At 39.4% G+C, this 23,910-nt stretch overlaps 1 protein-coding gene and 1 pseudogene across 1 annotated transcript in view; both read right to left on the reverse strand.

Annotated features, from left to right (window-relative positions):
• Positions 1-23,910, reverse strand: part of CDH13 (cadherin 13) — a 985,128-nt gene that overhangs the window by 515,304 nt on the left and 445,914 nt on the right. The gene's annotated exons all lie outside the window — the stretch shown is intronic.
• Positions 6,700-7,051, reverse strand: LOC109453709 (small ribosomal subunit protein uS10 pseudogene; annotated as a pseudogene).

Here is a 23,910-nt window from a genome sequence, read left to right on the forward strand (position 1 = left end):
ATTTGACGCCGATGCATTTTTTAAAAATATGAATTTGAAAATGGTAGTTAATCAATGCAAAATTAAACATAAACTTCCAAAGGCACAAAACTTGGTATAAACATAAGATGCTCTATCATAACTGGCCCTGAATACATCCAATATGGAAATGAGCCTAGGTGCAAGTACAGTCTGCGTCTCTCTGAACCACCTACCCAACCACATAAGTTAATCAAACAGCATGTCCGCGGAAGCTGGCTTGGAAAGCCTGTGTTCCTCACAATTTCTTGAAGTTTAAATGCTTCTGAGATAATAAAAATCTGATGTTGGAAGGAGGGGAGGAATCAAGAATTTAATCATCTGTTGACTTGGACAGTTCTGGAGATGTGCTTGGTTTTACCTCTCTCATCTTAACCCAATTACTCTTCCAAATCAAGGCAGATAGGTCCTCAAAACCTATTTCCTCTGAAGACCCATCCTCCTCTTGCTTACACCCTGCCTTAGAGATTTACATAGAATACACAGGTATTTCACTCTTCAATGCACCAGGGCAAAATTTGGTTATTCATTTACAGTATTAAGAATTCACTCTCTTCTGCCAGGGATCTGCTGTTATGAGTTGGTTTGCTGAGATCTTTTCCTGTTCAAAATCTAGCTTAAGAACCAGTCACCAACTACAAACTCTCAGCAATACTGCCCACCGCGGGTGGCAAGATGCTTTCTGAATGAGGAAGGTTCGGTCTTTCCGCAAACGGCACATTCTTCATGCCCTCCCCATATTTCTTTTTTCCACTTTTAAGAATATGGCCCTTTGAACTAAACACCCTCATGCCTTGGAGTCTATACGAACTTCCCACATCACTGACCACTGCTTATTTCAGGCTCCACTTCTGTCTCCTGCATCCTGTAGGTCTTGCGGAACGGTCTGTTCAAAGCCCTCTTTTTTGTTACTTCTTTCCAAAGTCCCTCCAGGAGAAAGTGACCGAAAGCCTCCATGTCTAGTTCTGACTTTTCTTCGAATTCTAGGTCTGTGATGTCTATTTTGAGGTTAAACTGGCACCTAATTCCTATATCTAAGCCTTCTTACAAACTAGCTCTGCCTCTGTCTTTTCTTTAATTCACACCTATGTCACTGATAGTCATTCTCTTATCCTTCTCTGCTGTCATCGCCTATTCAGGGGCCCATCAGTCCTAACCTGGATCTTCCTTCGCCTCCTGACTGCTCTCCCCACCTGTGCTCACTGCAGGCTTCACGGAAAACTATTGATCTTCGCACAGACCTTGGCTCTCTGCTCTGGCACGTTCAAATACTCCTCCTGAAAGGCCTTCCTTGATTGCTGCCAAAAGTGTCTTCTAGCAGAGGTTGATAGGTTTTGCATAGTTAAAAGGGTACTGTGGTCAAAAGCAAACTAGAAATGAAGAGTTAAACACACAAACTAGTCTTTTCCTTACGACAAATCTTAGATGATCTAACATTGACTGTGCATTTCGAATGTTCAAGAAAGGCAGGGGTTGGCAGCATTTCTCCGTTGTTTGCCAACAGAAGCCTTCGTGAACCATATCTTGGAGGGTCTGTTTTACGGGGATGCTCTGACTCTCCAGAGTAAACTGAGAGGGCCCTACATGCCGCTGTAAATTGCTAGACTTTGTCATTTTTCCTTGAGGCTCCAGTCCTTCTTTCCAAATTCCCCAATTCCTCTGGTCCAAATCCTTCACACACTTTTTACAGTCTTCTCACTGCTTCCACCCAATAGCCCTGGGCAGCAGTCAGACCCTGGGCTCTGCTGACAGCCCAGAGCCTGGGCCAGAGGGTGTGCTTTCAAGTACGAGGCTTTGGAGTTAGTCTGCCTGCATTCACCCTCCAGCTCTGTCACATTGTTGCCTGGGTAACCTGTAGCAAGCAAGTTAAACATTCTGAGACTTTGTTTTCTCATCTGTAAGATGGGAATGACACTAATGCCCATTGCATGAGACAACTAAATGGAGTCTATATATTTAAGACCATTTTTTGTAGTGCTTAGTATAATACATTGAAGGCATTTAGGAAACAGCATTGGCGCTTGGCACTCATGATTACTGGTAGTAGCTACTATTTTAAATCTCCATCAGAAAGCCAGGTTGCTTACTTCAGCTAGACTAGAAACCCAGATATTAGCATGTCTACTGAGCCAGGAGGAAAGTGACCTAATTCATCCCAGGCAACCAAAAGGCAAAGAAAAATGTCTGCTTCCTTAACTCAGAGTAACTGGAATGAGACCTCCAACAGCCGTACTAGGTTCTTCCACCTCCCACCTGCCACCTGCCCCCGGCCCACATCTCATGGCTTTCAAGAACTATAAACTCAGACCCCTGAGGTTTTTAATCTATTCTCTGACCAGATCTTTAAATCCCATCAGTGAGTTTACTTGGCCCTGCAGGATTCACCATAGGCTGTCCTGCAGGAGACCTGAGAGTGGGAAACCCTCAAGGGGTTCCAGGGGTCCCAGAGCTGCAAACCCAGTCCCACCCCTAATCAAAGGGATTTAGAGGAAACCCAAAGCATAGCTGCATGTGCCCCTAGTCTTATTTTATAGGAGAAAAGCACCCAAGGGCTTGCCTAGAAGGTGTCAGGGGAGGGCGTGGTAGAGTCTGCAATATGCCTTGTAACAAGCTCACTTCATGACTTTTAGGCAACCTCAAGTCTGAGCACCAGGCAAACAGACACTCCCTGCCCTTGACTTCCCCATGGATACCCTCTCTGGCTCTCTGACTCAGGGTGCCCCTTCAGTCCCATGCTTTGTCCAGCCCTTGGTGCTGGGTCAAGGAACGGAGGCTTAGCACTAGAGAGAGCCCGGTTCCATTTCCAGCTCTATCACTTACTTGCTGTGTGTTCTCGAGCGCACTGCCCAGTAGCCCTGAACTGCAGGTTATGCATCTGTAAAATGTGTAGTGCAATAAACTGACCTGGCGTTTTGTTGGAGGGATTCAATGACATGTAAAATAAAAGCACGATGATGACGGTGACGGTGATGGTGACGACAGTGGTGATGAAAAGTTTCTAGGCAGAGCCTGGACCTCATATATGTAACAGATAGAACAGATGATTATTTTTTTATTGTCTGTAAAATGGAGTTTGGGACTTGGTTATACCCTGTTTACCAAAAAACATGACCTAGCTGGACAATCAGCTGTGATGCATCTTTTGGAGCAAAAATCAATATAAGACCCCATCTTATATAAGACCTGCTATTATATTATATTATATTATATTATATTATATTATATTATATTATATTATATTATATTATATTATATTATATTATATTATATTATATTCAGTCTTATATTATATTGTATAAGACCTGGTCTTATATGATAGTAAAATAAGACCGGGTCTTATATTAATTTTTGCTCCAAAAGATGCATTAGAGCTGATTGTCCGGCGAGGTCTTATTTTTGGGAAAACACTGTTTGATGGGTAAGGAAGTAGTAGGAATACGTAATGTCATGTCTGCGATGTAGTTCATGTTTACCCAATGCTGGTTCTATTTTTCTTTAATTCATTGTAAAACAGACGTAATCCCTAAACAAAATGGCTAGCTGGCTTTAATTACTTCTGAATTAGAGCCAGGAAAGTGGAGAGGGAAATTGGCATTGACAGAAAAAAAGAAAAAAAAAAAGAAAAAACAACAACATGGATTCCTAAGTACAAAAGAGAGTTATATTGATAACGATTAATTTGTTTTCTGGTGTGATTGCTACCTAATTTTGAGTTGCAATCTCCTAAAACAACAATGATGGGTTATTTGACATAATACCTCAGGCTTTTGAAACTCCCATCTTGGACAGATTTTTGGAATTGGTGTTTGTTGTTGTTGATTAATGCAATTAGTCAGGAAGAGCTGTAGTTTAAGACTGACAGAGATGGATAGGTAAAAAATAAAGAATGTGGATAAGAAATGGAACCATGGTGGGTGACCCTTTTAGCTCTATAAATATGCAAACCCATGCAGAGTCAAGGTGGGGAGATTAATGTTGGTAGTTTGCCAAGACAAGAGCAATGAACACGTGGCAGACAGAGTGAAAAACCCATAATGCCCAATTTGCCTATTTAGTGTCTGTGTTTGTGTGAACTAAATCTGTTTCTAGCTCCAAATAATTAATAGATCTTTGATTATATTCTTCCTCTTTAAAGTAACCCTTCATACCTAGTTCAAATGGAATTATGATTTGTTTAATAAAATAAAACCTCAGTATTAAGAAAGCTTTATTTGTTCATTTGATGATTTCTTTAGTATCAGAGTTCAATGTTCAAATACTGAACACTGCACATTTCTTCATTTCTATCTTTTACTTATATCCAGGACGTTATGGAGATATTAATATACCATCACCTAGAAATCTAAGGTCTTTTTAAATTAATTTGTTCAAGAATACGTGGTAGTCCAATATAGCCTTTAAAAATTACATGGAACATATGGACCTTGGTCTTAGAGAAGATTTTATGAATTTGACCTCAAAGGCAAGGGAGGTACAAGCAAAAATAAATGAATGGGACTATATCAAACTAAAAAGCTTCTTCACAGCAAAAGAAACCATCAAGAAAAACAGGCCACCAACTGAATAGGAGAAGATATTTGCAAACAACACCTCCAACAAGGGGCTAATATCCAAAATATATGAAGAACTCATACAGCTCAACAACAAACACACAGATAATCCAATTAAAATGGGCAGATGACCTGAACAGACATTCCTCCCAAGAAGACATACAAACGGCCAACAGATACATGAAAACATACTCAACTTCACTAGCTATCAGGGAAATGCAAATCAAAACCACAATGAGATATTACCTCACACCTGTTAGATTGGCTATTAACAGCAACACAAGTAATAGCAAGTGTTGGAGAGGTTGTGGAGAAAAAGGAACCTTCATACACTGCTGGTGAGAATGTAAATGAGTACAGCCGCTACGGAAAATGTATGGAGGTTCCTCAAAAAATTAAGACTAGAATTACTATAAGACCCAGTAATCCCTCTTTTGGGTATCTACCTCCATTTATTTGTAAAGGTATATGTATCCCTATGTTCACTGCAGCATTACTCACAGTGGCCAAGACATGGAAATAACTGAAGTGTCCTTCGATAGATGATTAGATAAAGAAGCTGTGGTACATATACACAATGGAATATTACTTAGCCATAAGAAAAAATGAAATAGTGCCATTTGCGATAACCTGGATGGATCTTGAGAATATTATGCTAAGTGAAATAAGTCAGATGGAAAAAGTTGAGAACCATATGATTTCACTGATATGTGGGATATAAAACTGAAAGAACAAATAAACAAGACAAACAAAACTCATAGACAAAGACAACAGTATTGGGGAAAAGGTAGAAAAAGGTAAAAGGGGTAAAATATATGGTGACAGAAGGAAATTTGACTTTGGATGGTGAACACACAATGCAATATACGGATGAAGTATTATAGAATGGTACACTTGAAACCTATGTACTTTATTAACTAATGTTACCCCAATAAATTTAATAAGAAAAAAATTAAGAAAAAAATAGTCATGGAATATAAAGTATAGCATAGGGACTAGAGTCAATAATATTGTAATAGCTATGTATGGTGTCAGATGGGTACCGGACTTATCAGGGGGATCACTTTGTAAATTATATAAATGTCTAACCTGTGCCATACACCTGAAACTAATAGAAAATAACATTAAATGTTAACAGTAATTGAAAGTAAAATAAACTAAATCACATGGAACAATAGCATCAAAAATTCAAAAGCTTTCAGAAAGAGTCGCCAATCTTTTTCACGTGTAATATATAGGAAAGTGCAGGCATGCACACTGAGTCTTGGTGCAAAGGTAAGTCTCACTTTCATAGTGGTCTCAAGATGTATGACTGCCCTGGGCCGTCCAATTTTTCCCCCAACAGAAAAGCTTCTAGCATTGCATTGAGTCAGAGTAAAGAAAAAACAAGTGTGCTGGTGGAATTAGACATGAAGTCCTAGGCAAACATTTGTATAGAAACTGCTTTTCTCACCTGATGTTTAAAAACACCTTCAACATCCTTTAAAATTCAGGTTGCCATGGTTACAGTTGTGCAGGAAGTAAGGTTTCCAAGCATCTCTGAGCTCATCAGTTAATGCCAACAGATCAGAGATTTTTGAAAATTGATATTTATAAAATATCATCCCTTGGTCTCCCCCTCCAGATCATAAGCCACACCACTGAAGGCAGCTGGATAGGTTTACAGGATTATCAGTGATTGTTATTGCTGTGGACCTGGCATTTTGAAAGGGCCACACAAGTGCCACATTGGCCATATGCAACATGTGGCCTTTGATCCAAGTTCACATGTGGTGGGTCAAATTCATTTGCTGACATTCACAAACATGAAGAATTGCCATTCTGACAAAGCTGTCATCCTTCACCTCCAGTCTCACAGAGGTGTCCCTATGACAGCCACGATGCTAATTACTACTTGCTTGAAAACCACATGAATCAAACTTTTCTATGTAGCTTTCTTACTGAATTTGTAATTTAAATCATGATATGTCTAAGATCATGTGCTACTGCTTCAGGTAAGAACCTTAAAACCAAACCAGCCCAAGTTATGCAATTTTACATGCTTGATAGACCATGTTTTTTGGTTTGTTTGTTTGTTTGTTTGTTTGTTTGTTTTTTAACAACTGATGGCCAGTTTATTTAAAAGGCTGATTTAAGCATCTGCAGTGGGGACTTCCACCTCGGCTCCCGGCTCAGGACTGATGGAAGTTATCTGCTTCCCAATCTCAGGAGTGTGCAGGTCAGTGAGTCACTCGTGGATCTGAAAACAATCCCAAGTTCTTAGAACCTTCCCCACAGGGAGGTTTTCTTGTAGTGACGCTCACTGTCTTGGTGGGCATCCGAACTGGTCCTTTCTCTTTGAGATTCTTTTCCTTTGCGCCTCTGATCAAGTCAGCACACACCTTCTCCAAGGATTTTCCGTTGCGGCTGGTTAGAGTCATTCTAATTCTGTGAATCGCCACCTCTCGTTTCATAGGTGTCTTTCTGGTATATTTAAAAGCCATGGCTGTGGCGTGACTTCCTGACTGGCTTGTTCCTCGGGAAGAGTGAACAGTGGGGAGTCGGGAGCTGGTGGGCAAAGCTGAGCCCTCATCTTCCTCCAAGAAGCCATGTTGTTAATGAACAGGTTAAATCCATGTCATACATGTTTAAACGAGAAATTCAAGTTATATCCCTTTTAGTGACCACAGTGTCCCAACATTAGAAAAGTTTGCGTATCTTATTTTCCAAAAGTTCTTTTTTATGTGTCTATTTTAACATCCGCTCAAATAGTCAAATATCAGAGAGATTCAGATGTCAATGTCCACTCTTTCACCAGTTTTATTCTCCCATCATCCTGATTATTTTTTTCATACAGACCTTAGGTCATTGTTCTAAAATCATAAATCCCACAATGCTAACCGCATGGTACCCATTAATTGTTTAGAAAGTACTTCTGAAATACGAAAATGTGATTGGACTAAAATAAAGTTATTGATTCAGCAACTTCACCAGCATGTGGTCTTTGTAATAATCTCTTTGGTCTTTCATCGGCTTTATCGTAAAAAGCTAGGAATAAATCTAACTCAGCTAGAGTCCCAGAGTTCATAGTGTTGCTTAGAGATATGAAACTAGAAAACTGATGAATGGTCTATGTTTTTTCCAGGGTATTTTTAAAAGCCAGATTATTTTCAGTCCTTCACTTTGGGAAAAAGGGAGATTTCACTAAGACAGAGAAAATAGATAGACTGCAAGACATGGAAGAGAAAACACAGAATCAAAATAGGAATGTGTTATATTCAAGGTATCTGTCTATCTAGGGATTGAGAGTTAAAATATACATGAAGCTCAAGTTAACAGGTGAAGGATGAAATTCAAATTTGTGCATAACTGATATACGAGTATAGAGGGTGCCAAAAAAATGTATACACATTTTAAGCAAGGAAAATTGTATTAAAGTTGTAATACTCAATATACACTGATAGCAAAAGATGAATACAAGTCATGTTTGACTTCTGCAATAGCAAGAGGTGCTCAAAGTGGTACCACTTTCGCCACTGATTACGGCAAACTACTGCTTGAGCACCATTGACCAAAGTGTCCACTTGTATACATTTTTTGGCACCCCCGTATATTATATATATACATATATGTATATATATACATATATATATACGTATATATATAAAATATAAATATAAAATATATAAATATATAAAATATATTTATATATTTTATATATAAAATATAGTCTCATAATGAAGGCCCTGAGAGTCCATGGTGATATTCAGGAGGAGTGAACAAGGTAAAGAAAGAAGGCGGCTAAGAAGAAACCCAAAGCTAGCCCACCATTGGATAATTTCAGGGCAAAAAGGACCTCCAACAAAGCTGAATGAGAAGAAATACCACTCAGAGAAGTAGCAGGAGAAGCATAAAAATATCTCGGTGAAGAAGCAGAAAGCGAAGAATAACAAGAATGAGGACTTTTTCTGTAAAGTAAAATGAGAAAGATGGAGTTTGGAAATCGTTTGTTTCCTCAAGCGACTGAACTCCCAGAACAAGGAAAGGACCTCGGTTTTATCATCTTCCCAGAATTCACCTAGCTCAGTGCCTGGAACAGAGAACCCACTCTGTAACTACTTGATTAAATGAAAGAATGAAAAGATCAAAGGTACACGACACCTGGAATGAGTCTACTTGCATGTATTGGGTGGGGGCTGCTGGTAAGCTTTTCTAGAAGAATCTGAGGGGACTTTGAAGCCAGGTATCTCCCCTTAGGTTGTGTGGTAGTATCCTGAAGTGGTCTTTTGCATTTCCATAGAAAGAAAACTCTAGTTCCCTTAAATGATGTGATACAGTTTTCACAATCAACTGCATTTAGACTTTAAAATGCAATTATAATGTAACTATAATGCAAATTGGGTTAGCTTGAAGATGTTTCCAAAATCTCTCTGACTCATCCAAAATGGGAAGTGATACCAAATGTATAATGTATCTTAATATCTCACAGCAACCCACACCCTGCCGAATGAGGCCACATAAGGTTTATTACGTGGCTGGTGATCATTATAGGAGAATAAGCAACTCATAATGTTGGTCTGTTATCTGTAATCATCTCAATGGCTGATCTGAATCATGATACTGTTAGTGGGATGGACTGTGTGGCAATTAACTCTTAAAAAGCAATAAAAAAAAGACTCAAATTAATCTACAAAGTCAACTCTGGGACAATCTATGGAATCAGGATTAGAGAATAAGAAACCGGATTGAGAATAGCATTTTGAAGGAACTATAGGGGCCTGACTTCATTCTACTTCTGGAATCCACTACCCTTGATTTCGGACAGCATAATAAGAAAAAGCAAAGAAAACGCCATCTTATTAACTATGACACTCTTGTTCAAATTTTAGAAAATTGCTCCTTTGAAGAGCACCGTGGGGGGAAAAAAACAGCAAGCCCTTATTTTCGTCTGCAGTATCAAAAGCAGAGGTTCTGCTAACTTCTGGACCAGAAGTGTGCCTGTGTATTTGATGACAGGCCTCTGAATTAGTATAAATATATTATGGCCATAAAAACATCCATGCTGAAGGAATAAGGCAAAAAAGAAGCATAAGATTCATGGAAGGAGGCAACAGAAATGAACGCTGTCAAATCCTAGTTTCTTGTCGCCAAGATGCAAGAGTCAAGCCCTGGAAGCAGGTAAAGTAAAACTTGATCTAGTCATATTAGGAGCTTGTTAGCTGCACACAGTACCTTTTATCTGGAGTCTTTGAAAACATCAACCTTTGTGCAACAACCACAACAAAATCAATTTTCTTCAACTTAAAAGTATGCCTTTCATCAGCTCGCACACACAGGCAGTCACTCCCCTAAAGGAAATGCTTTGGATCTTAAGAGGGCACGTCATTTTTGTAGATGTGGGTAGGTGTATTCTAGGGTTTCATGGACATGGCACAATGCTAGCATTATGCCCTTGACAGGAAGATGTGTCCCTTATATTGGTTAGGGACACACGTTGGAACTCTGAAATGCATCATCAGACAGAATCCATTAATACTCATACTTTTAAAGAACCAGTGACCCTTAACAAAGAGAGATGAAAAGGTGTTGGTGTGTTGAAACAAGCTGATGTATTATGATTGTATTGATTCTACTGAAGGAGCTTGGTTATTCTTTCATTTATACCAACACTATGTTCAAAGCACAAACAAAATCTCTTGCTTCCTCCTGAAGAAGGGTTGCTGCTGGAGTTCCCTTTGTCTGGAGTGTTTTTCTCTCCTAACTCCCACCCTGACTTCAGACTCGCATCACACCTATAGCCCCTGGTCCCAACCTTGGCTGTACTTTGACTCACCTGGGTAGCTCTAAGCCATGTTGATATCTTAGTCCACCCCAGAGATTTGCATGTAATTGGTATTGTAATGTGTCTAGGACATGTCATTGTGGAAGCTCAGAAGATCCTAAAATGCAGTCGAGGTTGGAGAACAGCTGTTTATAGCACCTTGTGCTTACCTGTGACCAAGATGGACTTAATGTTCGCCCTCAGCTTGACTACACTTTAGACAGGTTTGTCCCTAACTATAGGCCCCTCATGCCCCTTTTAAAAACTAATTTACTTTAGAAAACTTGCAATTGTAATTCTTTCTCTGCCCTTCGACATGTAAATCTTCTAGCTTCTGCCAGGTTTTCCATGCAGGAATGTCTTTTCCCCGTCCACCATTGCTTTGAAATGTGACCACTGAAAGAGACAGTGCCTCTATCTCCCAGTCTCTGCGGGCGGGTAGGGGCCTGACTCCAGTAAGTCCCAATTAGCAAACACAAATGGCCCAATCACGTGACCAACGTGCCCCGCAATACTCCCAGTGCTTATACACACCTGCTTGCTTTTGTTTCAACAGGGTTATGTTCATTCTCCCTCCTCTAATGCAGTAGTCTTAAATAAAGGGTTCCTTGCCTATTCAATTCTGGTGCAATTTTGTCTCTTTTCTAAACTGGACCAAACTGTATTCATATTACCTGTTTCATTTCAATCTTCCCCACTTCTTTGAGGTCTCCTATTTAGTTTGTTTTCATTTTCCTTCTTGCCTCAACATCTAGCCTGGGACAAGGCCCATACCATGTTTCCCTAAAAATAAGACCTAGCCAGACAATCAGCTCTACTGTGTCTTTTGGAGCAAAAATTAATATAAGACCCAGTATTATATTATATTATATTATATTATATTATATTATATTATATTATATTATATTATATTACATTATATTATACCCAGTCTTATATTATAGTAAAATAATACCATGTCTTATATTAATTTTTGTTCCAAGAGACGCATTAGTGCTGATTGTCTGGCTAGGTTTTATTTTTGGGGAAACACGGCATAGGCCTCTAGTGCATTTCCTTTTACATTTTAAAATTGTACTAAACACTGGTGTTGCTTAATGTGCACACAAAAGTAATCTGCCTTCATCTATATGCAACTGTTGAGGGAAAAGAGCAGGAGAGAAGAACTTGAGGAAAAGTCACTCGGAGAAAGAGCAGAAGACCAACAGAGGAACCAAGAGACACGAAGACCCTTTATTTTTCCCGTTGTCCTTGCCCCTTTTAAATTAGACCTGGGTCTTCACTGTCCTAGAAAAACAAAAGACATTAATTCTTGGCTTTTGAACTTTTAAAGGCTCAGGTCTAGGCAATTTAAGTGCCATGTAAGAGACTTTCAAGGATGATTTTGACACCATGCGATTTTTGCTTTACAACGCTGACTTTAGAACACACTGACCTTCTCTTGAGACGGGTCTCTCCTCTGTCCTTTTCTTATATAGTCTGTTGCTTTTGAACATTAGTTAGTGAGGAGTTACTTGGCTTTGACAAGTTATATGGTTGCTTTCAAAGCTTGCTCCTTGAAATTAATATTCCTTAAGAGTAAATGAAGTAAATTTGTCTTTTTCCACAGAAGTGGTTTTCACCCCTTAATACAACTTTTAATAGTGTCTGAACATCTCATTTTCCAAATGAGAATTAAATAACTGAATAATTAACTTAGGTTTATTTTTCACAGGAGTTTCTTTCCCTAAACCATAAAAATTTAATTGGCAAACTTTATATCTGTACGTGTAGTTCAAGAACCACTTTGAATATGAGAGCATTTAAAGATTTTTTTCTATAGAAAAACCAACTGAAATAACATAATTTAACATTTACTTGTAGGTGTTACAAAAAAAACAAAACACGTGGGACCAATAATCTTTATATTTTAAAGGCAAATGACATACAGTTTCACGTTAGTTCCTGGTTGGCAGTATAATTTATTATTTTATCCCCAGCATGGCACTGGATAGTTACTCAGTAAATGTTTTATTAGTCAGCTTAGGCTAAATTTTGCTGCAGTAACAAAGGATCTCATAAACTTAGTGAATTATATTAGCCAAGATCTATTTCTATCTCATGTCATGGGTTCATTGCAGGTCAATGTCAACTCTGCTGTATGTCTTCTTCATTTCAGGATCCAGGCTAAAGAAGCAGCTTCTCTCTAGAATATGCTAGTCTCATGGCAAGGGCCAAAGATAGCAGAACCAGGGCATGGTCCATCCAGCTCCCGCTTCTATGTGGCACATGTGAATTCCACTCACGTTTCATCGGCTAAAGCAAATCGCCTGTTCAAGCCTGATATCACCAGGGCAGGACTTTCTAGGGAGGGGCCAGCCACAAAGCAGCAGCAAATATTTTTGAATAACAATACCATTGTCTACAGTATTAGATGAGTGAGCAAGCTTTTTTTTTCAATTGTGTGGAACTTCATTCTACTCTACTCTGAAATTGCTCTTATTTCCCAAACATAAAATAACTACAACAACATTCATATTACTTTTCTAGGGCTACCCTAAAACAACTACCACAAAGTAGGTGGCTTAAACAATAGAAAGGTATTGTCACACAGCTCTGATGATATGAAGTCTTAAATCAGGGTGATGGCAGGGTTGGTTTCTTCTGAGACTCTGAGGGAGTGTGTGTTCCATGACTTCCCACCAACTTCTCTGGTGGTTTCCTGGCAATCTTTGGCATTCCTTGGCTCATAGACCCATCGCCATAACCTCTACCTCCGTGTTACATACTATTCTCCCTGTGTGCGTGTCTGTGTCCAAATTTCTTTTTATAAGGAAATTGGTTATATTAGAATAGGGCCCCCACCACTTCAGTAAAACCTCATCCTAATTAATTACATCTGCAATGACTTTATTTCTAAATCAGGTCACATTCTGAGGTAGTAACGGTTAAGACTTCAACATGAATTTTGGGGTCAGTTCAACCCAACGCAAACAAATATTACGTTTGTCCAAAACAGTCCTGTTGTGGCCGTGGGCTTGGTGACATAGTTACTAGAGAACCCTCATTATTTCCTAAAAATGTACTGGTTTGGATGATCAATTAAATGGCCACCCTACCAAGACATGGGAACAACCAAAGTGTCCTTCGATAGATGAATGGATAAAGAAGTTGTGGTATATATACACAATGAAATACTATTCGGCGGTAAGAAAAGATGAAATAGGAACATTTGTGACAACATGGATGGATCTTGAGATTATAATGCTAAGCGAAATAAGTCAGACAGAAAAAGCAGAGAACCATGTGATTTCACTGATATGTGGTATAAAAACCAAAAACAACAAAAGAACAAGACAAACAAATGAGAAACAAAAACTCATAGACACAGACACTAGTTTAGTGGTTACCAGAGGGTAAGGGGGCGGGGGGTGGGAGATGAGGGTAAGGGGGATCAAATATATGGTGATGGAAGGAGACTGACTCTGGGTGGTGAATACACAATGGGATTTATAGATGATATAATACAGAATTGTACACCTGAAATCTACGCAACTTTACTAACAATTGTCACCCCAATAAACTTTAATTGAAAAAAAAAAAGGCCACCCTAAAAGTAATACATGGTTATTATAGATAATCTGAGTAACAATAGAAATAGTTAAAGTAGAAAATATAAAAGGAATCACCTTTAAATCCCAGCCCATTTGAAATCCTGCTGTTCATATTTTGGCATATACACATCATTTTTTAATAAAACTGGAACAATACTATAAGACTGTTTTGTAACCTGTATTTTCCCTTAGTAATATTTTTGTACATTTCCCTATATGCTTAAATTCTTTGAGAACATGCTTCTTAAAGACTGCATAATAGCCCATCACATCCATCCCATAATTTATTTAATGACTTCCTTGTTGTGGGTCATTTAGGTGGTTTCCAAGAGAGTACTATTCTATAGTCATTTTTGTCATATAAAACCTCAAACAGCAATATAAGAAAGATATGGCAAGAATTACTTGCATTTATGGATATGTTTCTTATCATGGTTTGATCACAAATGATATTCCCCCTGCACATTTACAAAGGACTTAAGCTCTTTTTTTTCGGTCTGGTTTTCCTTAGGAAGGACAGGGTTTCCAAAAGTCAGTGCCTATAGGGTGAACCACAAATGCTCCTTTTTTTGTTTGTTTTGCAACACACTTCTTATTGCTTTTATTTCCGGTAGACTAAGTAGTTTGGGCTTTTAGTTTTCTAAAGTTATCTTGGGAAAAAAGTGGCTGCTTCCTTGCACTATATCAACACCTCTTAGAAAGTACTTCTTGGAATTTCTTGTCCAAATTCCATTTCATTTTACATGTGCTGGATTAGAAAAATCAGTTTCCTGGTTTAGGCAATGATGGTTATCACCCCGTATCTGCTCTCTGCAGGGGTGTGTGCCCTGTTGGAGGAAACAGTGACTGAATGACGTGGATGGAGATGATGGGGGGGCATGAAGAGAGCAGAAGGAGGGTTCCAAAGACTTTAAATTCATAAGATGGGTTTACAGTCTAGAAATCATGGTGGAAGCATCCCAGGTAATCCTAATACGGTTGGTCCATGGATCACACCTTTGTCATGGAGCATATTGTACCACCATTGTTCAATTTTGTGTCAGTTTCCTGGTGGATCTGTGTGTTTCCTATAGGGATATTCTTTTCCTTGCTCATCTTTCTAAACATTTGCAATAAAGTAGTGCTTGGTAAGTGTCAGGGAAACCAGGATAGTAAGGTTTAGTGGTATGGGAATGGGATTGATTTCATTTTATTTCCAACAAAATTTGCACATCTAACTATGTGTTTGTCACCATCCTGGGCATAAAGGTGAATGAGATATGGTCATTGATATTGGAAAACCTAGAGTCTAATACAGGAGGTAAAACAGTAAGGAAATCTTTCTAGTTCAAAATGATATTTTAAGAGTAGAGTCGCATGAAAAATACTGTAGAACTTAAAGGATGTTAATTTCCTGGTAAAGTTGGCAAAATATTTTATAATAAGAGGTTTGTGCACCTATTCATTCATTCAATAGGAGGTTTGTGAGTTCATTCATTCATTCATTGATTTATTCAGAGGTAATATTAAATTCAGAGGTAACATCAAATTCACAGCAGGCCAAGTACTGGGCACTAATAATACAAGGAGGGGATGTGAAAAACAGGTGAGGTTTATAATCTGGTGGGAGTTAGGATCAGGTAATAAAGACAAATACGCAATATGGTAAGTGCTGCGATGGGGGAGTATAGGCTATAATGGGAAGGAAGAGTTAGGAGGCAGGGCCAGTTGTGCAGGTTGTTCACACCACAGGGCACTTGGGAAGGGGACATGAAAATACAACCTAAGTCTTCCTCATTAAGCATCTGTCCTGCCTTGAACAGTTGTTGTGTAAGAAGGGAAACTTTTTTCTCATTCAGAAAAGCTACTATATGGGGTAGAAGCAGCTCTGTAAGGAAAGGTGTCTGAACAGGACCGGGAGGTACACAGACAAGTTCCTGGAGAAAGTCATTTCTAAGCTGAAAGCTGGATCGACACGACATAAGTAGAAGTGAGTCATAGTCATAGGTGTGAGTCAGTCTGTGAGTGTGTCAGTGTGAGTCAGTGTGAACGTGTGAGCAAATCCGGAGTGGAGGGTGAAAGTGATGTCACTGGAGAAGTGAAGGGTTTTCGTTACGTGGGAGCAGCACAGGCAAAGAACCAGAAGGTGAGGCCTACAGAGACATATTTTGAGAACTGAAATTATGAGGGAGGTAGGAAAGGGGGGAGGAAATCGAGAGGTAGGGAGAGAGGGAGAGAGGGAAAAAGGAAGAGAGAGGCAATAGAAAGAAAAGGATGAAAGAATGGAGACAGAGAGGGAAGAGGAGAGGGATAAAGAGCAGAAATTAAAACATAAAGGAAAATACGTAAGCAGAAGAGAGAGAGGGAGAGGGAAGTGGAGAGAGACTGAAAGAGCAGAGAGACAGGGAGAGAAAGAAACCGGGGGCTGAGAGAGAAAGAGTGACCAAGGCAGGAGGAATTACAGAGTGAGAGCTTTATAAGCCACATTAAGAGTTTGGTCTTTCTTCTGCGGGAAACGGGGAGCCACTGGAATGATTGAGGAGGGGCGACCTAGAGCCAGATCTGTGGTGTGGAGAATGCCGTCTAGTTGCTGGGTGGAGAAGGAATTGGAGGGGAGCAACGCTGGAAGATAACGACATCAGCTGGACGCCAAGGCTTTTCATAGCCCCACACTTGGGTCTTCAATGAGGCCGAGTAGAGACGAGGGATGTAAGCGCTCCAGGTAGAGAGAGCATGTATGGCTATGTGGAATAGCCCAGGTGGAGAGCCCATGTGGAATTGTGGTGTCACATCCATGCAAGACAGGGGTGGGGGGTGCTGGCAAGTAAGATGGCAGGAAGGTGGGGTGCCTAGGTGAGATGGAGATGCTGCTGGATCACTAAAGAGTTTAAACTTCATTCTTACTCAGTGTCAGCCCATTAAAGGTGATAAGAAGGAGGCTTGTATTAACTGATTAGAGTTTTTGTAAAATGACTCCAGAGGGAATTTTGAGACTAGCTGGATCAGAACAGAGAAGGACAAGAGGTAGGGGCTTTCTTCTGTTGTGGTCTGGAGGGGAAATAATGGAGTACACTGGGAATGGGGAAGACAAAGTACTGCAGAGGAATTTCAGATGTAGTTAGCAAGCCTCGGTGAGAGCTCACTAGGGGTAAGGAAGAGGACACGTTCCAAGGTGTTTCTGAGATTTGCGTTTTATTTGCTTGATTCAGGATTTTTAAGGTATGTTACAAGAGAAGCAGATTTAGGAAGGAGGGAAAGTAAATAATAAGCTCCTTTGGAGATATGGTGAGTTTAGGAGACCTGGAGAAAATCCTGGAAACACGAAGCAAGGGATTGGACATTTAGTTCTGGTTATCAGTAGAGATATTGATGTGTGAGTTGTTGGGGTTCTGGATTAAGTTGAAGTCATGCAAATGGGTGAGGGTGATCAAAGAGAAGGTAGACTATAAAGAGGACATAATGCAAGGAAGAAGGAAGCCACACCTGGAATGCTAGGGAAGAGCAATATTTAGTGCACAGTTGTCAAATGTGGGACTGGCTATAGAATTTGGGGGGACCCAGTGCAAAATGAAAATGCAGGGCCCTTTGCTCAAAAATCGTGAAGATTTTCAACAAGGTAACAGTAGAGCATTAGACGATTCGACCAGGCATGGCTCACCATGGTGTCCAGCATTATTCCGTTAAACCACATCCATCGTTTCAGCTTCCTCCCTTTCACTGTCTGTCAACTTCCACTCCAACAGTGAGACATCTGACTCCCATTATTCTCCATTGAAGTCCTTAATTATTGAATTCCAGTATATATCTGCAATGGTTTCAGAATTGTTAACCTGCACCCTCATGGGAAAGAACTTTATCAACTAGAGAACAGTGCTACATACAGGTTATTTCCTTGTAGTCTTAGGGACGCCACTCACTTCCAAAGTTACTTATGTCATCAGTTTCCCCCCCACTCCTTTCTGAGAGATTGCTTCACATATCTGTAAAAAAAAAAGTTAGATTATTTTGCCCCATTCTGCATTCCATCCTGGGATCCTGCGTCAGGGTCTGTGGTTGGGACAGATGCACAGTGTTATGTAGCCACCGTTGCAGTGTTATTCAGGGTCACGCAGCGCAGCCTTCCCTTGGTGTCCACGGGGGATTGATTTCAGGACGCTGCAAATACCAGAAACTGCAAATGCTCAAGTCCCTTATATAAAATGGTGTAGTATTTGCTTATAACTGATGTACCTCCTCCCATGTACTTTAAATCATCTCTAAATTACTTATAATACCTAATACAATGTAAATCGTATGTAAATAGTTGTCATACTGTATTGCTTAGAGAATAATGACAAGAAAAAAGCCTGCACATGTTTGGTACAGATGCAATCATTGTAGGCCAAAGTACAAGTATACGTCAGCAACATAGGTTTTTTTTTTCTCTTCAAGTATTTTCCTTCTGCAGTTGGTTGAATTTGTGGATGCAGAACCTGTTGATACGGAGGGCTGACTGTATCACACAGTTCTTCCAACTTAAAAAAATCCCCTGTACCTCTTCAATTCAATCCTTAGCACTTCTTCTCCCAAGCTTCTGGCAAACACTGATTGCTTACTGTCTATCGTTTTGCCTTTTCCAGAATGTCATATAAATGGAAACGTACAGTGTATAGCCTTTTGAGACTGGCTTCTTTCACTTGTAGATATGCATTTAAGAATCACTCATGTCCTTGCATGTCTTAATAGCACGTTCCTTTTTATAGTTAAATGGTATTCCACGTATGGATGGACCACAGTTTGTTTATCCACGCACCTACTGAATGACATCTTCGTTGCTTTCAGTTTTTAGTGATTATGAATAAAACTGATGCAAACATTAATGTGCAGGGTTTTGTGTGGATGTATGTTTTCAGATCACTTGGGTAAATACTCAGGAGTACAACTGCTGGGTCATATGGTAAAATTATGTTTAACTTTACAAGAAACTGCCAAACTGTTTTCCAAATTGGCTATGCTATTTTGCTTTCCCACCAGCAATGAATGAAAGTTCTTGTCGGTTGCTGCATCCTTACCACCAATTGGTATTGTTTTGTTGTTATTTGATTTTCATCATTCTAATAGATACGTAGTGGCATCTTGTTGTTTTAATTCGCATTTCCTTAATGACAAATAATGTTGAGCATCTTTTCATATGCTTATTTCCTACCTGTATATATTTTTTGGTGAGGTGTCTTTTCAGATCTTTTGCCCATTATTTAATTGTTTTCTTTTTGTTGTTGTTGTTTTCTTGTTGAGTTTTAAGAATTCTTTGTATATTTTGGCTACAAGTCGTTCATCAGATGTCTTTACCAATATTTTCTGTCAGTCTATGACTTCTCCTTTGAGTCACTTAACTGTGGCTTTTGTGGAGCAGAACATTTTATAAAGCCCAATTATTGATATTTTTTTAATGTATCATAGTCTTGGTGTCTTATCCAAAAAACTCCTCACCAAACCCAACGTCACTAAGATTTTCTGCTGTTTTCTCCCAGAAGGTTTACAGTTTAGCATTTTTCATTTAGGTCTATGATTCACTTTGAGTTACTTATTATACAAGGTATAATAAGGTCTTTGTCTAGATTCTTTCAATTAATTAAATTATTTATTAATTTATTTTTTGCGTATGGACAGCTAATTGTTCCAGCACCATTTACTTAAAAGACTATCCTTTCTCTATAAAATTGTCTTTCTCAGTGTGCCTTTATAAAACCAAGTTGCACGTATTTGTTTGGGTCTATTTCTGAGCTATCTTTCAGTTCCATTGATCCATGTCTATTCTTTTGTAACACACTGTCTTAATTACACTGTCTTGATTACTCACACTATCTAATTTCAAGCTTTATATTAAGTCTTGAAATTGGGAAATGTGAGTCCTCCAAATTTGTCCTCTTTCAGCATTGTGTTGACTATTCTAAATCTTTTACCTTTCCATGTAAAGAATCATTTTAGAATCAGTACATCGATATCTATGAAATTTCTCATTCGGATTTTGATAGAGATTGTGTGGAGTCTATAAATCGAATGGGAAGCATTGACATCTTAACAACATTGAGTCTTCTCATGAATGAATACAAAATGTCTCTTCATTCGTTTAGATATTCTTTGATTTCTCCATTTCTTTGATTTCCTACTGTTCTGAATGTCTGGTGGCACATAAAAATACTATAAATAAACATTTTAATAGAAAAGAATAGGGTCTGGGGGAGTTCCTACCTAACATGAGCCCAACACATCATGGGATTCCATTAACTATTTGTGGAATTGAATTGAATTCCACCATATTCCTTCTAAGTCTTTACCCATATGACATTATAATTTTCTCATGGTTGTGACCCTGTCATGGACCTGATAAACAAGTAATTTGAAACACTTGAGTTAAGGGTAGCACCGCCCCATGAAATGTCATTGCCATTTCTTTCTCATTAAGAGCTTCTTGTGTTCCCAGGCAAATGAGTTTAAACATGTTTTCTTTGCTTTGTTTAATGGAATAACCTTAGAGCATGGAGACAATCTCACCACCTTGGATTCCAGTCTGAGGTTATTAACCTGATTTATTATGAAGTTACAGGAAATTAGTTGCTGAATATTTCAATATGGAGAGGAAATAATGTAATTCCATTGTTACCATAGAACCACTGGATCTTGGAGTAACCTGTAGCCATAGTAACAGGATAAGGCCTTATTACTTAAAATGTTTAACTACTATTCTGCACTTCACACACATTCAAGTACAGCCAATTCTTGTTATTTGTAATTGAGTTGAATTAATGTTCTGATACATTTGGGGTCCATTTTTCAACAGTGGTTTTCATTTTTTTTTTTTTTAATTTTATTTTATTAAATTTATTGGGGTGACAATTGTTAGTAAAATTACATAGATTTCAGGTGCACAATTCTGTATTACATCATCTATAAATCCCATTGTGTTTAGGCCATTATTAGTAGAACAGGAATAGAACTACTTTATGGATGGAAAGGAGAGTCTTTCCTAAAAGGAGGGTCTTTTCAAAATGTGTAAATGTTTTTGAATGAGCCAAATAGTGTCTTTAAGGGTAAATATTAAGGGTATAAAGGTAAATTCATCTCTAGGTCTTCAAAAGTGACATTCGTATCTGCCCACTATAAGTATGAAGATAGTAACCGTACTACATATTATTAATAATAATAATGATGATGATAATGCCACACAACAACAGCTGATATGGTTTGAGAATTTACCATGTGCCAGAATATGTCGAGGGTTGTCTTCTTGCTTAATCCTCAAGAAAGTCCTATGAGGCAGGTACTATTCTCACCTCCATTGTGTAGATGTGGAAACTGAGGCATACAGGCATTACATAGTTAGACCAAAGTCATGCGACTGGAAAGCGACAGGGGTAGAATTTGAACCCGTGCAGTCCAACTCCACAGTCTATGATTTTATCCAGAGCTCCTACTGGTCTCTGAGCTCTGCCAGCCAATCAAAAAGGGCTCTAAGTCCAGATGCGTCGCCCATGTTCCCTCAGCCCCTGAGCCTGGCGTCATCTTCCTTGTCCCTGAAAGAATAATGCCTCCAAGAGTTACCAGAGTCGACTGGCTCCCGATCTTCATAGAGATTCTGTTGAATTCCAAATTCTGGCTTCTGTTGGTGGGCAGGTGGTGTGCTTAGAACCAGATAACCTGGATGAGTCAGGTCTTAGTTCTCCATGACCTCAGAGACCGGTGGGAAGGAGATACCAGGTGAACGTGCAGAAGACTTCTAGTGTAGCAATTTGTTCAGGAAAAAATAAAACAAGTGCCTAGCAGCAGGCAAAACAGGACTCTGAATGACAGCGTGTTTCATTGCATTTGCTGAACTGTGTAGGCATGGCCCTCAGTGTCAGTTGAACAATTAAACCTGTGTGAAAATAATGACTGCGCCGTTGTCACTAATCATGACAACATATCACCCGTGACATGCCAGAAACATTCCCAGCATCATGACTTCGCTCAAAAGCCTCTGAGCTTCAGTATTGCATACCCTCTCTCAGAGTGATTTTCTCCTTTTCATTAAGCTTGCAGGAGTCATAATATTGGGTTGCAAACAATAAATATCAAACCAAATGCTGTCACTGCCCAGGACTGGTGATTGGCGGGCGACAGGGGAGTCAGCGTCAGCCCTGCTCCGAGTTTGTCAAGGAACAAGGCAGCGCTGCAGCTTGTGGCACCCCGACAAACAGTCCGTCACCGTAATTAAGGCAGAATGGATGTCCTATTGCTCTGTGCTTCATCTCCTTTCATGTGGACAAATAAATCGGAGAGGCGACATATGGATGGAGACTAAACATTGAATATAATGTCCCCATGCTTATATCAGCAAGGGCAAGGAGTAACACATCCATGGTGTCTCCATTTGCAACCGGGCCATCTGGATTGCAAACCTCTTGGTGCCAAAGTAGGTGAAAATCGTATTCCCACTGCTGTTCTCCAGGCAGCGTGCGGGCTCCTCATCTCCACTGATGTACCCTGGGTAGCACAGGGTCAGCAGGCTCCATGGCTGCTGTTCGTCAGGAGCTATAGACCAATGTTTTGCAAAAAAGGATGCTGTTCTTGAAACAGACACCTGGGTGGATGGAGCCTTCTGCTCACAGAAGCTGAAATTTTCCAGCCTAGGTAAATGACAGCTGGAATCATATGTGATTTTTCAGGGACACGCAGCCCTGAACAGGGAAAACTAGACAATAATAGCTGGAATGAGTGTCTCTCTTTTTGCTTGCTTTTCCCCCTTTGGCAGGGCCGGGGCACAGTAAAACTGATACAGTATCTGTGGGAAATAGATATTCATTCAGCGAGAAAAAGTATGCTGTATCTATGTATGATGTCCCCGGCCCTACATTTACAGTTGTGAACAGACCAGGTCTCATGATGGCTATATTTGAATTTATTGCTAATCATGTATTCCCATCTCCTCAACTAGAACATAGGAAAAAGCAGATGGGTAGATAGGATTACTGCTTTGATTATTTATTTATTTTTTTAATATTCTGCCTGCACAATGCTAAATCAAGTTAGCATCCTTTTTAAGCATGTTAAGTAGCATATTGGTTAAATCCTGTTCACTAATACGGGAACTTGCACTCTTTAGAAGGGTATCAACTACAGGAACAAAAGATGCCTTCAACATCCATATAAGTACATTGCTATGTCACTTCTTCATGAGAAAAACGTCACAACTACCAAACACCTCTGTAGGCTGATTTTGTTCAGGAAGGGAGAGAAAGGAAAGAGGGCTGCATTGATTGAGCATTTGCTGTGTGCCCAGCATGATCAACTAAGTGATTTCACTTTATCCTTCCCCCAACATGGACAGTAGATGTTACTAGCCTTGTCTCGTATAAGAAGAAAGGTAACTCAAATGGCTTAAGTGACCTGCCCATGGGTCAAAGAGTTGGTCACCAGCAGAACAGAAACCAAATGCAAGTCTGTGTCATCCCATTTCTCTGAGTCTAGACCACAGGATTGGGACATGCATGGTGGCTAATTTCCCAGCCCACAGCAATTTTAAAGCAGCAAATTCCAAGGACTGGTTAATCTTATTAAAAGCAGGCAGAGGGACAGCAAGGATGAGTGGCAGCTGAGAGAGCCTGGAAACGGAGAAGGAGATAAGGGAAGTATAAAAAGCACACACACAAATACACAGCGGAATGAAACCACTTAATGTACTCAGCATATGGGCCTTCACACTCCTTCACAATTCCATTTTGATAGTCAAGTTACACTTGATACGCCTATCTTTCCATTAATGTCACCTTTCCATTAATAAATGCATATGTGAACTTTAGTTTACTTTAAGACAGGGAACTACTACTGTATGAAGCATCACAAAGATACTGGCATTCAAGTGGCTCCCTTTTTAAAAAATGATTTTGCTTCAGGTACTTGTAATGTTTCCCTCAAATGAACCATTCTCTCCACTAAAGTAAACACAGGAAGT

The sequence above is a fragment of the Rhinolophus sinicus genome, chromosome 8, assembly GCF_057876585.1.
Source record: "Rhinolophus sinicus isolate RSI-liver-muscle chromosome 8, RSI-T2T, whole genome shotgun sequence".
Classification (NCBI taxonomy): domain Eukaryota; kingdom Metazoa; phylum Chordata; class Mammalia; order Chiroptera; family Rhinolophidae; genus Rhinolophus; species Rhinolophus sinicus.